Source organism: Cupressus sempervirens, chromosome 10, assembly GCF_028749045.1.
Source record: "Cupressus sempervirens isolate cs-2001-9-10 chromosome 10, ASM2874904v1, whole genome shotgun sequence".
Lineage (NCBI taxonomy): Eukaryota > Viridiplantae > Streptophyta > Pinopsida > Cupressales > Cupressaceae > Cupressus > Cupressus sempervirens.
In genome coordinates, this window is record NC_143127.1 from 545,945,816 (window position 1) to 545,959,048 (window position 13,233).

Genomic DNA, 13,233 nt, shown 5'->3' on the forward strand with positions numbered 1-13,233 from the left:
GATATTTGTCTAGAGTTCAGAAGGAAATAGGAAAGAGTCTAAAACGTTAGAGATCATATAGAGGTGGTGAATTTATGACTAAGGAATTCAATATATTATGTAATAACAAAGGACTCGGAAGAGAAATGAGTGCACCAAGGAATCCACAATAGGATGGGATAGCTGAAAGAATGAATAGATCAATCATGGCTTGTGAAAGAATGATGATAATGGAGAAGAATGTTTCACAAAAGTTTTGGAGAGAAGTTTTAAGTACTAATTTTTACACACTAAATTGAGTTCAATCAAGAAAGGAAAGAAAGAAAAAGAATGCAAGAAAGAAGTTGATTTTTTTATAGAAAAAATGTATACATCTATGAAGGAGAACCAAGTACATTACCTAAACTAGAGAAAGAATTTGTCAAGCATCAACAACCAAAAATTGCCAAGGTTTAACAAGAAAACTATGTCAAGCATTAAAATAAAGATGAGCATTAGGTTGTAGGAGTCAAGCCACAGAATAAAGAAGTTGAATGTCAGAATGAGAAGGTCAAACACCAAATAGTCAACATTGAGTTACAACTAGAGATACTTGAAGAAGATGAACAGACTAGATGAAGTGAAATAAAAGAAGAAGAGAAAAGACCTGAACTAGTCTTAACAAAATATGAAGGAGGAACCATACACTAGATCAAATCAATGAAGACAAAGATTAAGGAGACATGAAATGAAGTAAGTTGAAGAATGGATTTTTTTTTTGTTATGTGAGTTTGGACCTAAGTCAATTAAAAATTCTTTAAAGATTGAAGATTGGATTAAGGCAATGAATGAAGGGAATTGATGAAATAGAGAAAAACAAGATATGGACATTAGTACCTTGACCTAAGGATAATAATGTGATTGGACCCAGGTGTATTTTAAGAAACAAGCTAAATGAGAAACATGAACTCACAAGGAATAAAGCAAGATTAATTTGTAAGGGATATGCACAAGAGGAAGGAGTTGATTATGGAGAGAAGTTTTCTCCAGTTGTAAGGTTGGTAGGAATGATAACTTTCCTTGCATATGATACATACAAAGAATTCAAAGTATACCAAATGGATGTCAAATTTTTTTTTTTTTTTGAATGAAATCTTGGTGGAATAATTATACATTGAACAACCTAAAGGATTTGTTGATGCTAGCAAGAGGAATATGGTATCTAAATTACATAAAGCATTATATGATTTTGTAGATGCTCAAAAATGGTTCACGTCTACTGTTAAGTCACATTTTCATACTAGTACATCATATTTTATCATTCCACTAAATCTAATGTTCTGGACAACTTAATTATCATTCAAGTATATCTCAACAATATCCTTCATCATTCATTCCCTCTTTTCAAATCAACTACAAATCATTTTAGAATCGATTCTATTTTTATCTAAACTTTTCAAAATTGACTCTAAATCATTTCAACATCATCAAAATCTCATCTATTGGACCCTAATCAATCAAAAACATGTCAAATATCCATAATCAATCAACAATTATCTAGAACTAGGAATTGATGTGTCCCTCAATGCCTTGCCAATCTATCAAACCTATCAAATCTTACCTTATGACCACCATGTCCCTTGGTGATAGGTCTATTTTTCATATTTATCCTCTAATAATCAACATTTTTGAGACCTTCAATGTCAGATCATGGCATTATCTAATCAATTTAACATCAACAATGTGTGTTTATGCTATTATAATAGATATTTTCAATCAACTTTGATCTTGTGGTATTTATAATGTTCATTAAATCTCACATATCCTTAATCCATGTCATACTTCCTTGACATATTATCAACCCCAATCATTTAATTGATTTGATCATGGCTTTGATCTACCTACTTTCATTCTAGTCAATCTTCATAATCATCCTATTTCATCAAAATGTTAATCCCACATTTATTTCATCAAATTATCCAATCATTTAATATTTTTTACTATAAGATTAGTTAACCCATAATCTATTTGTATGTCATTTCAATCATTTTTCATCCCTCTTTAATAATCACTCTTACTAACTAACATTCTCAATTAATTAATACTTATTAATAAATTTGTCCATCTTTGAAAACTATGGGAATTATCAATTTCCTAAGTCTTATTTTTCCATTTCAAATTTATATTTTACTAATTTCTATTTGTGTGGAATAATGCATTTTTAATTCAAATATTCCACTTAGTCCTGACACATGTCCATAATGCGTCATAGACCCTCTCTCTATACTTGGCTAATATGTGTCATATTTGGCATATATTATTCCTTGCGCATGGCTATAATAAACCACATGCATCATAGATTCTTGTCTTCAAGGAGCTTTGATGTGTCATAAGCATGTCATAGATTCTCTTCCATTTTTAGCTATTTTGACTTGTATGTGTCATAGAATCCTATATGTGGTAGATAGCATACTATTTGTCATAGATATCCCAAGGAATATTGTGCCAAGTTACACACTTGATTGACAAATGTCCATCTCTTCATTCATGTATCACCTCTTACATTTTGGCTATAAATTGAGCCATCTTGGACTCATTTTCTAATTAAGGACTTATTATTCCCAAACTATTCTTAGAGTATTCTCAATAGCATGCATCATATCACTTTTGTCTTTTGCATCTGACTATGTGTGTACTATGGGAAATTGGAGCTACATTAACAATGGAGAAGAAAGAAGGGCATGGTAACTACAATTGAAAAGGGGTTTTTAGTGATTTTAATTGTTTTAATTTCATTAGTTTTAATGGTAGATTAGAATACTTTAATATATTTTGATTCTATTTTTTGTTTCTCATAGTATGCTAAGTTTAACCTATTTTCTAGTCCTACAATCAGTGAACCTTAACAAATACCTCTGCACCAACAGTCTCATGCATGAACATACATTCAACAAATAGAAGCACCTCAATGTAAGGTCTTGCAACTTGACCTTTCTTAGTAAGGTCTCCAACATTCATATTCACTCAGTGATCCTTCTCCATCTTAAATGTTGATATGGATCTTTGGCTTGCTAACTGGAACTGATGTTAGATGTCTTCTTCTAAATCATAGTTCTAGTGATCTCCATATATAACTAAGTTGAAATGATTGTGCCACCCAACTCATTAACTTGAATGTCAATAATTTTAGGACGTTGGCTTGCATTCTCTAGAGATTTTGGTACCCATTGCTTTCTTATTTTTTTACTGATGTTTTCAACCCTAACTTTCTTTTCATCTTCAACTTTTTCTCAATTCATACAATTCTTGACAAGATGTCCAAGTTCTATATCTAGAAAACATCTCTTTCTAGTGTCTCTCTTCCTTAGGTGATGTTTTATGCAATTTTCTCCAATGTTCCCATGCTCACCATAATAGTGACATCTACACCATGTGTTGTAATCCCAACCAAAAATTGCTTTCCTAATTTTCTCTATTGGGTTCCACTTCTTCGTCTTGCATTCTGAATGTTTATGTCCTTGTTTATTGCAATTGAAACATTTTCCTTCAAACTTTGATTTCTTTGTGCACTCACTTGCTCTATGCCCATGCTTATTTCAATTGTAACACTTTCCATTGAATCTTGGTTTACCATTTCTCCAACACTTGTTTGATGTATGCCCTATTTTTCCACAGTCATTACAAGTAGGCCTTCTATTCTTTTGGGCTCCTTGCTAAAATATTTCACCTTCTTTTGTGTATCCTAATCCAAATTTCCACTTGTGTCTTGATTAAATTTTCTTTTCCATTTAATTCATTCTTACTTAAGATTTCATCATTCTTGCATTGGTTTTCTTTCTAATGCAAAGATTATTCTGTAGTCTTTAATTTTCTATCCTCGAGTAGATAAGCTCTTGATTTGAATCATTGAGTTGATCAATCAAATTTGTTTGCTAAAGTGATGATTGATGAATTTTGTTGTCCTTTTCTTCTATCTTTTTAGTAAGCATTCTCTTCTCTTCATTGGATTTATCCTTTTGTTCCATGTTTTCACACATTCTAATTGATTACATTTATTTCTCTCTTCTCAACATTTTGACTTCCTCTTAAAGAGTCTAAACTTTTTTCTTGACATATGTCTTCAATCTTTTCTTTAATGTGGAGATTTTCATTCATTTGTGTAGCTATATCTTTTCTTCTTTGCAAAGATTGAGTGATTTGCTCCTTTCATCTCTTGATTTCTCTCATGGCCAATTATAGATCCAAATTTGCATTCTCAATAGATTTGTGAAGCATGTATACCTCCATTACCTCTGATATTTCCTCAAGGTGTTAGACTTCTAAAGTGAGAATGAAATGAGTTATGATACAAATTGTTGGAAATATAAGGTAGACAAGGTTACTAAGAGAGGAAGGGTGAATCAATGACCAATAAAAATTTTTAAACTCAATTCACTAATTAAATCATCACCATATGCATGTAAGAATGAAAATAATAAAACATGGATAACACTTTGACATAATATTTGGTAACCCAAAAACCTTCCACATAGAAATTAAAACCAATGTGGGGATAATACCCACAAGCTTCAGTACTACAATATAAAGTTGGCCTATTAAGGCTTACAATTGATAACTTCTAATGATCTACCCAATTATGAGAAGTAAAGATTATTAGGTTCACCTTATCAAAGGATTTTATAAACATACAGTGAAGTATGGACTCTGTTAGGAGATTTACCATAAGACTATTGGTCAACCCTATTAAAGGATTTGATTGATGCACCTATTAGGATGAATCAACGATTGATCTATGATCTACAACTATGATTTTTTGAATGAGATTCCTTGTATTATGATGATCATCTTACAATGATAGATAAGTCTGTTAGCATGAAATCTAATGATACTACATTGGAGGAATATCCTACACATTGGAGAGTATTGATATGTTGCATTCATGACTACATTTGTCATTTAAGTCAACATAGTTGTAGTTCTATAAAGATTGGGAGAATAACACTCAGAGATCTTATGATGTGTAGAAGTTGAGAAAGGTTTAGATGATGCACAATGAAGAACATGTTCCTAAGGTTGTCTTGATGACATGGTTAAGAGGACTAAGTCCAAGTCAATGGTGTATGGAAGTTACACTTGATTTATTGGAAGTAGTACAAAAACAAAGTACTGGAAAATAGTGTTTTGATGAACTATCTCTATCTTTCATTTGAGATATAATGAATAAATGTGCTATCACATTGTGATAGAGGACAATAATGTGGTGATGTAAGCATGTGCATAAGATATGGTATCACACATGTGGATTTTTGTATAGATTGTGAGCCAACAATGCTATTGCAATTGTGAATTAATTAATTATCTTATTTTAATTTAATTGGGAAAGCCTCAAGGCCAACTCAAGAAATTATTATGAAGATACAGTATAAAGGAAGGTTTATTTTCCTTATTTGTAACATATCTGGGAGAAGAAGATCAAATTGAATGTGAATTATTAGTGAGTAGTGTGAGAAGGAGCATAATTCTTACTAAGTTTGAGTAAGAAATCCAAGGGATCATTGGATGCATTGTATGAGATCTAGTTACAAGATCTAAAGGACCTAAAGTCTAGTTGATAGGATAGAGGTAGTGGATGGAAGTATATTTTAGTTCTATTATTCTATAAGGAATAATATAGAGATCATTTATATAATGGGTTCTTTGATCTTAACCTTGAATCTATTTGGGCAGTGGATCCAACTATCTTCCACAACTCCTAACAGGGTTGGAATCTCCTAGTAGGGATTCAAAGTCTTGTAATAGGGACTCAAAGTCTCATAATAGGTATTCATGTGTACTAAATTTTGTAATAGACGCCTAACAGGGTATATCCTCTATCAAGGAATATTTCTATTAGTACATCATCTTGTGGATACCATTCCCACTAGGGTTTTCCATCTAATCAATGGTTTCCCTAGTTAACATATTTGGTTTTAATTGTGCATGAGAATCTTTTTGTGATCCTAGTTTACATTACTTATATGGTTAATATTTTTTAATGAGAATGATTGTGATAATAGTTGGATAACTGATTCATGCCTACCCCCCTCAGTTATATTAGTGGACTATATATTCTAAAAAGTCTCTATTATTTCTTATACTACTTTTAGCCTTCTTCAATTTGCACTCATCTTCTTCTTACTTGTTCACATTGATTACTTATTTCATGTTTTGGATATGATATAATACATTACATATATACCAATTTACTTATTTATCTTCTAGAGTTGGCTACATTACCAAATTCATCATAATTCACAAAGTCGGCCCATTGTTGTAACTCAAGTTCTGAAGATAAGCTTGATGATGTTTTGACACTTAACAAAAATTGTCAACACTCAGTAGACTCTAACACTTGGTTAACATTAAAGCTCAATCCATACTGATCACTTCAAGTAGTAGAAACTTGGTTAGCCCTATATGACTCTATGAACACTGAGAAACTTGGTAGATGCTACAATTTTTGGTTGATACTATATGAATCGGTCACTACATAACTCAGTTAACCCTAAGATATTCATCACTTACACTAGAAGGCTCAGTAGACATTTCTACACTTGGATAACACTAAACTTTTCCTCTATAGCTTGATAGACATTGTAATGCTTAGAAAACACTGAATTCTATCTCAAATTCTCGATAGATACTATGAATCTCATCATGAATTATAATGTATTTGAATAACTTGGGAGCAACTAAAATTCTTGGTTAACACTTCTAGGAGTATGGTAAGCTCGGTAGCAACTATAGAGCATGGTAGCAATGAAACTAGCTGACTAAGCATTAAGTTAGTAATAGACAAATTATTTGGTTATAAGGTCAATGGGTGTGAAGTTAACATCTCTGGCTATTTCATATAGCTTGCAAAATTGGTAGCATTACAATGATGCCTTTGTGAATCTACACACAACTTTGTATTAGATATTAGGGCTTCCAAATAATTGGAAATTCAATAAGGGACCATTTGGTTATAGGCACAGAAATTGGGAATTAGAATAGAAAATGTGAATGAGAATGAAAAATAGGGAATGAGAATGTGAAATTGTAATCAAATCTTGTTTGTCCCTTGTTTGGCTATACAAAATTGGATTGGAATAGGATTAAATTTATCCCAAGCTCTGACACTTCTATCCAATCTCCTATTGTAGACCACAAAATCCCCATCAGAGGAAAAAATTAATGTAGGTAACTAATCCCTTATGATCAATAATGACTGCCAAACATGAATGAAGAAGAAGTCCTCTTCCCCCCTCCAAATTTGAATACTCCCATCTTCAAAAACCCACCTCTTAGAAGAACCCAAGTAGAGAAACCCCTTGTCTCTACCCAAAACAAGAGCATTGATGGGTGGGCTTGAAAAGTGTAGTGTCACGATTAGTGTTTGTGAATACTCCATCCCAGGAATGTTTCTTCATGCTTTTATAGTCCCTTTTCCAAAGGCATTGAAAAAAAGGCCATCATGTATTATGTTGGAGAGCCACCATGCCTTGATGCTCTTGTCCCATGTACCCAAGTACAACAACCCCTCTTTGGAATTACACACAAGGCACGATATCACATCACTATGCTACTTTGATTTGTTGCCATGGAAGTCTATGTAGGAAATGAAAATGATAGATGATGTTGCTCTAAAGATGATATTGACACCATTGGGAAATCACATAAACTATTGAAAAGATTGAAAACCCTTACCTGTGTGTAACTACGGACCCAAAAATTTATTAATTTTGGAAAAGTCAAACAAAGAATAGGAATGACTGTTCCAATAACAAGTATTGTTTGTAATGGATAAATGCTCATTTTGGGGCTAAAATGGGAATATTTATTCCTATTCCTCATTCCAATTCTATGCAACAAATGAAGAATAAAAAACATATCCTATTTTTCAATGACTATTCCAGTTGTATTCTAGCAACCAAACGGGCCCTAAGGCCATAATGTGGATAGATTTTGGACTTCAAAAGGATGGAGAAGTAGTGATTTTTAACTTCCATGGTTATTTAGAGAAAAAAATCAATGAGGGATTGGTAGTTTTGAAGGAATAGAAATCCCAAGCTTTAGATGGTTTTATTGATGCATTAAATTTTTTTCCATAACAAATATTATTTTGCACAACACATGGACTTGGAATTTGAAAGAGATGGTGAACCACTACTAGTTCAATTATGGACTACTACTTTGTCTTCTAATTGGGAGGGATATAATCTTGTCCTTGTTTAGAATGAGTTTGGATCTATGTTGAGGAAGAAAATTTTGCAAAATGTGAGGAACTTCCCTCAATTCTTAAGGGAATTTTTTAGACCAATTGATTGTGATGTTAAGCCAAAGATGTATCATTAATGGAGGGATATCTAATTTTTTAAGTATATTATGGTTATTAGGATATATGGTTTCCTAGCAAGATCAAATTTTTTGCCCACATATGTTCCTTTAAGGATGGTATTTTTGGAGGTTTGAGGTAGATTACAATGTTGTGAGATACTTATTTACCACTAGCTAAAGCAAGAAAGGGAACTTTCATCTCTGAGCTCACCTTCTTCCACCACTTTTAAATAATGAAAGAAGGTAGGAATGAATTGGTTCATCTATTAAGGCCATATAATATGGATGTTAATTCAAAGATGTTAAATTTTATTAAGGGTTTTTATGCCAGGTTAATGTAAAAGATAAACATGAACCCTAGGGGTACCCATGAGTTGGATTTTCCTCAAGATATAATTAGAAATGATGAAGACTTGGGGTCTCATAGAAGGAAAATGATTAGTTATCATGTTTATTAGGAGAAGTTAAATGAGATTCATAAAGAGAATCCTAGTTCTGACCCTCTGCCAAATTGCAAAGGTTTAAAGAAAAGATTGAGGATAATCTTGAATAATTTCATAGAAATATATAGCATAATGAATGAGAAATTGGGGAAGACTAAAAAGACAAAGCTCATAATTGTGAATAATGAAGAAGCCTTAATGCATTATTACAGTCAGGTAATATATTCCTAGTGGAGAAGAGGGGATAAAAATGGGCTAGAGAGATAACACTAGCCCCTGCTACTAAGACAAGTCAAGATCCTAAAAATCAAGCTAGTTTGAGGATATATCAGAGGAGATTGTGAAAAATCCCTATTGATCCCAACATAGTTGAAGGTCCAAGCATGGAAGCTATCACAATAGATGATCTAGAAAATAGATCTCCATCCCCTAAATATCCCAATCCACCTCCTATAACTTCCCATACATATAAGCACACATTGAAGATATAACTAAAGAAAAGGAAGTAAAGACTTAGGGAGGGAAGCTCACAATAGAAACTACTCAAGAGGTAAGACAATTGGTAGGGTTAAAATTAATTATGATTATGATGAAGAGGAAGAGTATATTTATACTCCTAAGGAGTTGCTAGAGGGAAGAGAACCTCAAATCCCTATAGCCCCTATTTCTGGTGTAGGAGCACCTAGGCTCATCCCTTAAAATTGTTACAATTTTGGCTTGTACTAACCTTAGCTAAGTCAATAGTTTTTTTTACCTTATAAGGTATTTATTTTGTGTTCCTAGGTGGATTAGACTAAGCTCAATCCAACCTAGGTGTTAATGATTTACTAGTTGATAGTTCTAGATTAGGCGTCAATTGGGAAAATTAGGTCTTAAAGCCTTTAAGGCTTGGGAAAGGGTATAAACAAACATAAAATAGTTCCTAGGATGTTTCTACATAATTATAGGTCAATTAGAGACCCTTAAAATTAATTTAACAAAAATATGTAAAAGTTGTCACAATGTTGCTTGATAACATTTTGCAACTTTGAAAAGTTTCATGATAACATTTGCAAGATTGAATTCCTTTTGAAGCATCATTATGGGTAGTTTCCATAATGGACTAAAATCAAGGGTAAGGAATATTTAAACTTCTAAGATCCCTTTTACTAAAGTAGAGTGTAATGAAATTTTAAAGTGAAATAGAATCTCAGAATTCTACTTTGTAGAATAGTCAGTTTGCATTGATTGGAAGTGTGATTTTATGGATTGAATAACATGATTTAGTGTTGGATTTGTGTGGAGATATTAGTCCTAAAAATTTTCTATTTAGTATTTTATTTTCTTTGAGTTCATTAGATTATGTTTTAAAATTATTTTGTAAATAGACTAGTTGTTGGGGTAGAAGTAGGCAATTTTTTGTTTTATGGCTCCCCCATAGTTCTCTACTGTGCAAATCATCATAGCCTAGAGGAATATGGTAGGGAAGAAATCGAAGGTTATTTCCATGAAATAAGGAGCTCAAGAAACCAAGTTAGCTATTTTTTTCATCATGCCCTAATCAAGATCAGTATGCTCGGTTAAGTATATAATAGTGTAATTTTGATTTGCAATTACAAGGGAAAGAGGAAGAGCATGGAACCAAGCCTAGGATTAGAATCATAGTAGTTCTACAGACACCTAGTAGTGAGATAAGGCATTGGACAATCCATTTAGGTAGATTTCCAAGACAAAATTAGAGGATAACACAAATTTAGCCCTATTAGCCCTACATTTTAAGAATCCACTGTACGGATGACCTAGGAACCTAAGACCACAAAAATATTCAAGGTCTCAAAAAAGGGTAGCTTAATATCAAGTTAGTTTCTGGCATTGTTTGGAATTTTTGAGAAAATTTTTGGGGAAAACCATCTATCTAAGGCTAATTGGAAAATTAGGCCTATTAGGCAAAAACCATAGCAAAATTTGAACTCGATAGGAAAAGCCTAGATGCCCTATTGAAATTGGGAAATTTGGGAGTCAAGTAAATATCTTAGTGATGAATACACCCCCTAAAATAGTTGTGATGATATTGTGGTTAAATTTTCTTTGGAGACATCCAAGGAAATGTGAAGGTTTGAAGCACCTTAATGATAGTTATCCCTCAAGAGCACAAGGAAACTCACTCATAGAATTGAGTTAGGGAAGTCATAGGCTAGGATTAGAAAGACTTGAAAGGTCCTAAAAGTGAGCTTAGGATCTTAAGAAGGCTAGGACTAGTACAATCCTAGAAAGTGATTATATCAGCACAACTTGGAGAGAACCTATTAGTTTCTAACATCATCGAACAAGTAATAAAAGGGATTTTTCCTAGAGAATTGAGGAAAGAGGCTTGCAATGTAAATGTTGAAGATGATGAATTTTGTAAAGTTAGTAGAATTCAAGAAATTGTTGTGGTAATATTATAGAGAGGATTCTTTGAAGAAAGTTGAGGAAAGGATAAAACAAAGGCCAAATGCTGACCCAGATGATTTGGAACAAGAAATGAAAAATGAAATGATGACTATGTTTGAGAAAATCACTCCAGAAGAAGGGAGAAAAATAGTCATGCAAGCAGGGGACCAATTATCACCTAATCTCACAATTGTTAATGTCATTGCATTTGATTTGATCATGAAGAATATGAGATCAAAAATATCACATTTAAAAGGGTTAGAAAACATGTCAAATAATACATATTATAGTAAAGACTTGGGTTCCCTAGCAACATGGAATTTTAGTGACTTTGGATCAAAAAGAGGAGGTGAGATAGGAAATAGGGTTAGAGGAACATTATTATAGAAAGAGTAAAGGATGGTAAGCTCTCTAATTCAACTATGAATCTAAAAGAAAAAGTTTCTTATATCCACGATGTTTCCTTAGATAAGAAGAAGATCTATGAAAATTTACAAAAATAATATAGATGTGTGTATTATTCTTATGAGAAAAGGACAAAAGAATCCATGATCTACAAATCAAAATAGATTTGATAGAGAAAAGAATATCTAAGTTGGAGGTGATTAAAATCCCAAGCACCATTGAGCCATCTATCATAAATTAGGTGGGTCCATTTAAGAAATTTAGCACTGTGTTATCTTCCCAATAGGTCCAATTCAAATAGTCCCATGATAAAAGAAACAAAAGGGATGATACACTAATAAAAGAAGTGGTATACTTAAATATGTAGTTAGAAAATAATAAAGATAAACATGATTAAGATAGAGAATTTATTGTTAGAATTACATTAATGGTGTTGCATGTGAATATAAATAAAATGGAAAGCCTCTTCCCAACCCTAATTTTCAAAAGGAATGATCCAAACTGATTAAGCACAAGAAAGTGTTCAATGAAAAAATGGATCAAGTGATAGAAAAGAGAGAGAAAGAGGGTGGTTATATCATACGATCTTTCTATTTTTGGAGAGGATGTACTTAAATCCTAAAATAAACAAAAGACAAATACTAACCTTGAATCTACAAAATGGTTTTTTTTTTTTTTAATGTCTATATGTAATTTCTAGAAAATATACAACTTTATTTGGACTAGAAATGTCAAGATAGAGAAAAATGAGAAATGTTTTGTCTTTTTAAAGGGAGGTCAACCATGACCCTGTTAGTAGGGCTCAATCTTACCCTAGAGTATAATTATACCCCAAAAATTTGACCTTCACCTACACTACTATGAAAAAATTTCTATTCACAGATCTCGCAAGTTTGAAAAAAAGGGTATCTAAATCTACTCTATGATTCACTATTCCACACCTATATCTACAAGAAAAATGGTTTTTTTTTTGGATGGGGGGTTTACCCCAGTCAAACCCTAGTTTTGAGTTAACCTTAAAATATAATTCAAACAATATATGTATAAACAAATTAAATGAAACTATTCACCTTGCTTATATGGAAATTCCTATGGAGGATTTGAATCCTTGAATCCACAAGTATAGATGCTCCAAATGTATGTAGAAATGTATGTAGGATGTTGATGAGTCCTGATAATGCTCTATTTTTATTAACCTTTTACCTCCTACATTTCCTACTTCTTTGGTATGAAATTCCCTTTTTGCTATATTATTGATAGGAAAGGAAAATATTTAGTACTTTTGAAAAGAGGGAAGAATAGTTCCTAAAAATCTATTAATTACAAGAAAATGATATATTTTGACTCGTGCTACTACAGGGACTAAGGATGCATGATATGAAGCCAACTGTCTAGTTGAAGCAGTTTGGCCCCTATAGTTTTGCTTTATTATTTTAGGCAAATAGTTTTGAATGGCTAATTAGATCAGTTTTGGTTGTATGTTATCTTAGCCAGGTTGTTTTGTAAATTGTTATGTGTGGCCAATGACCAAAAAAAATTATTATCTATATTTAGGGAATAGGCCATCAACCATTTAAGCTTAGTTATTAGTTTGGTTAAACATTTTTAGTCTATATAAACAAATGTTAAACAAAAGATGGGATATAATATGATATAT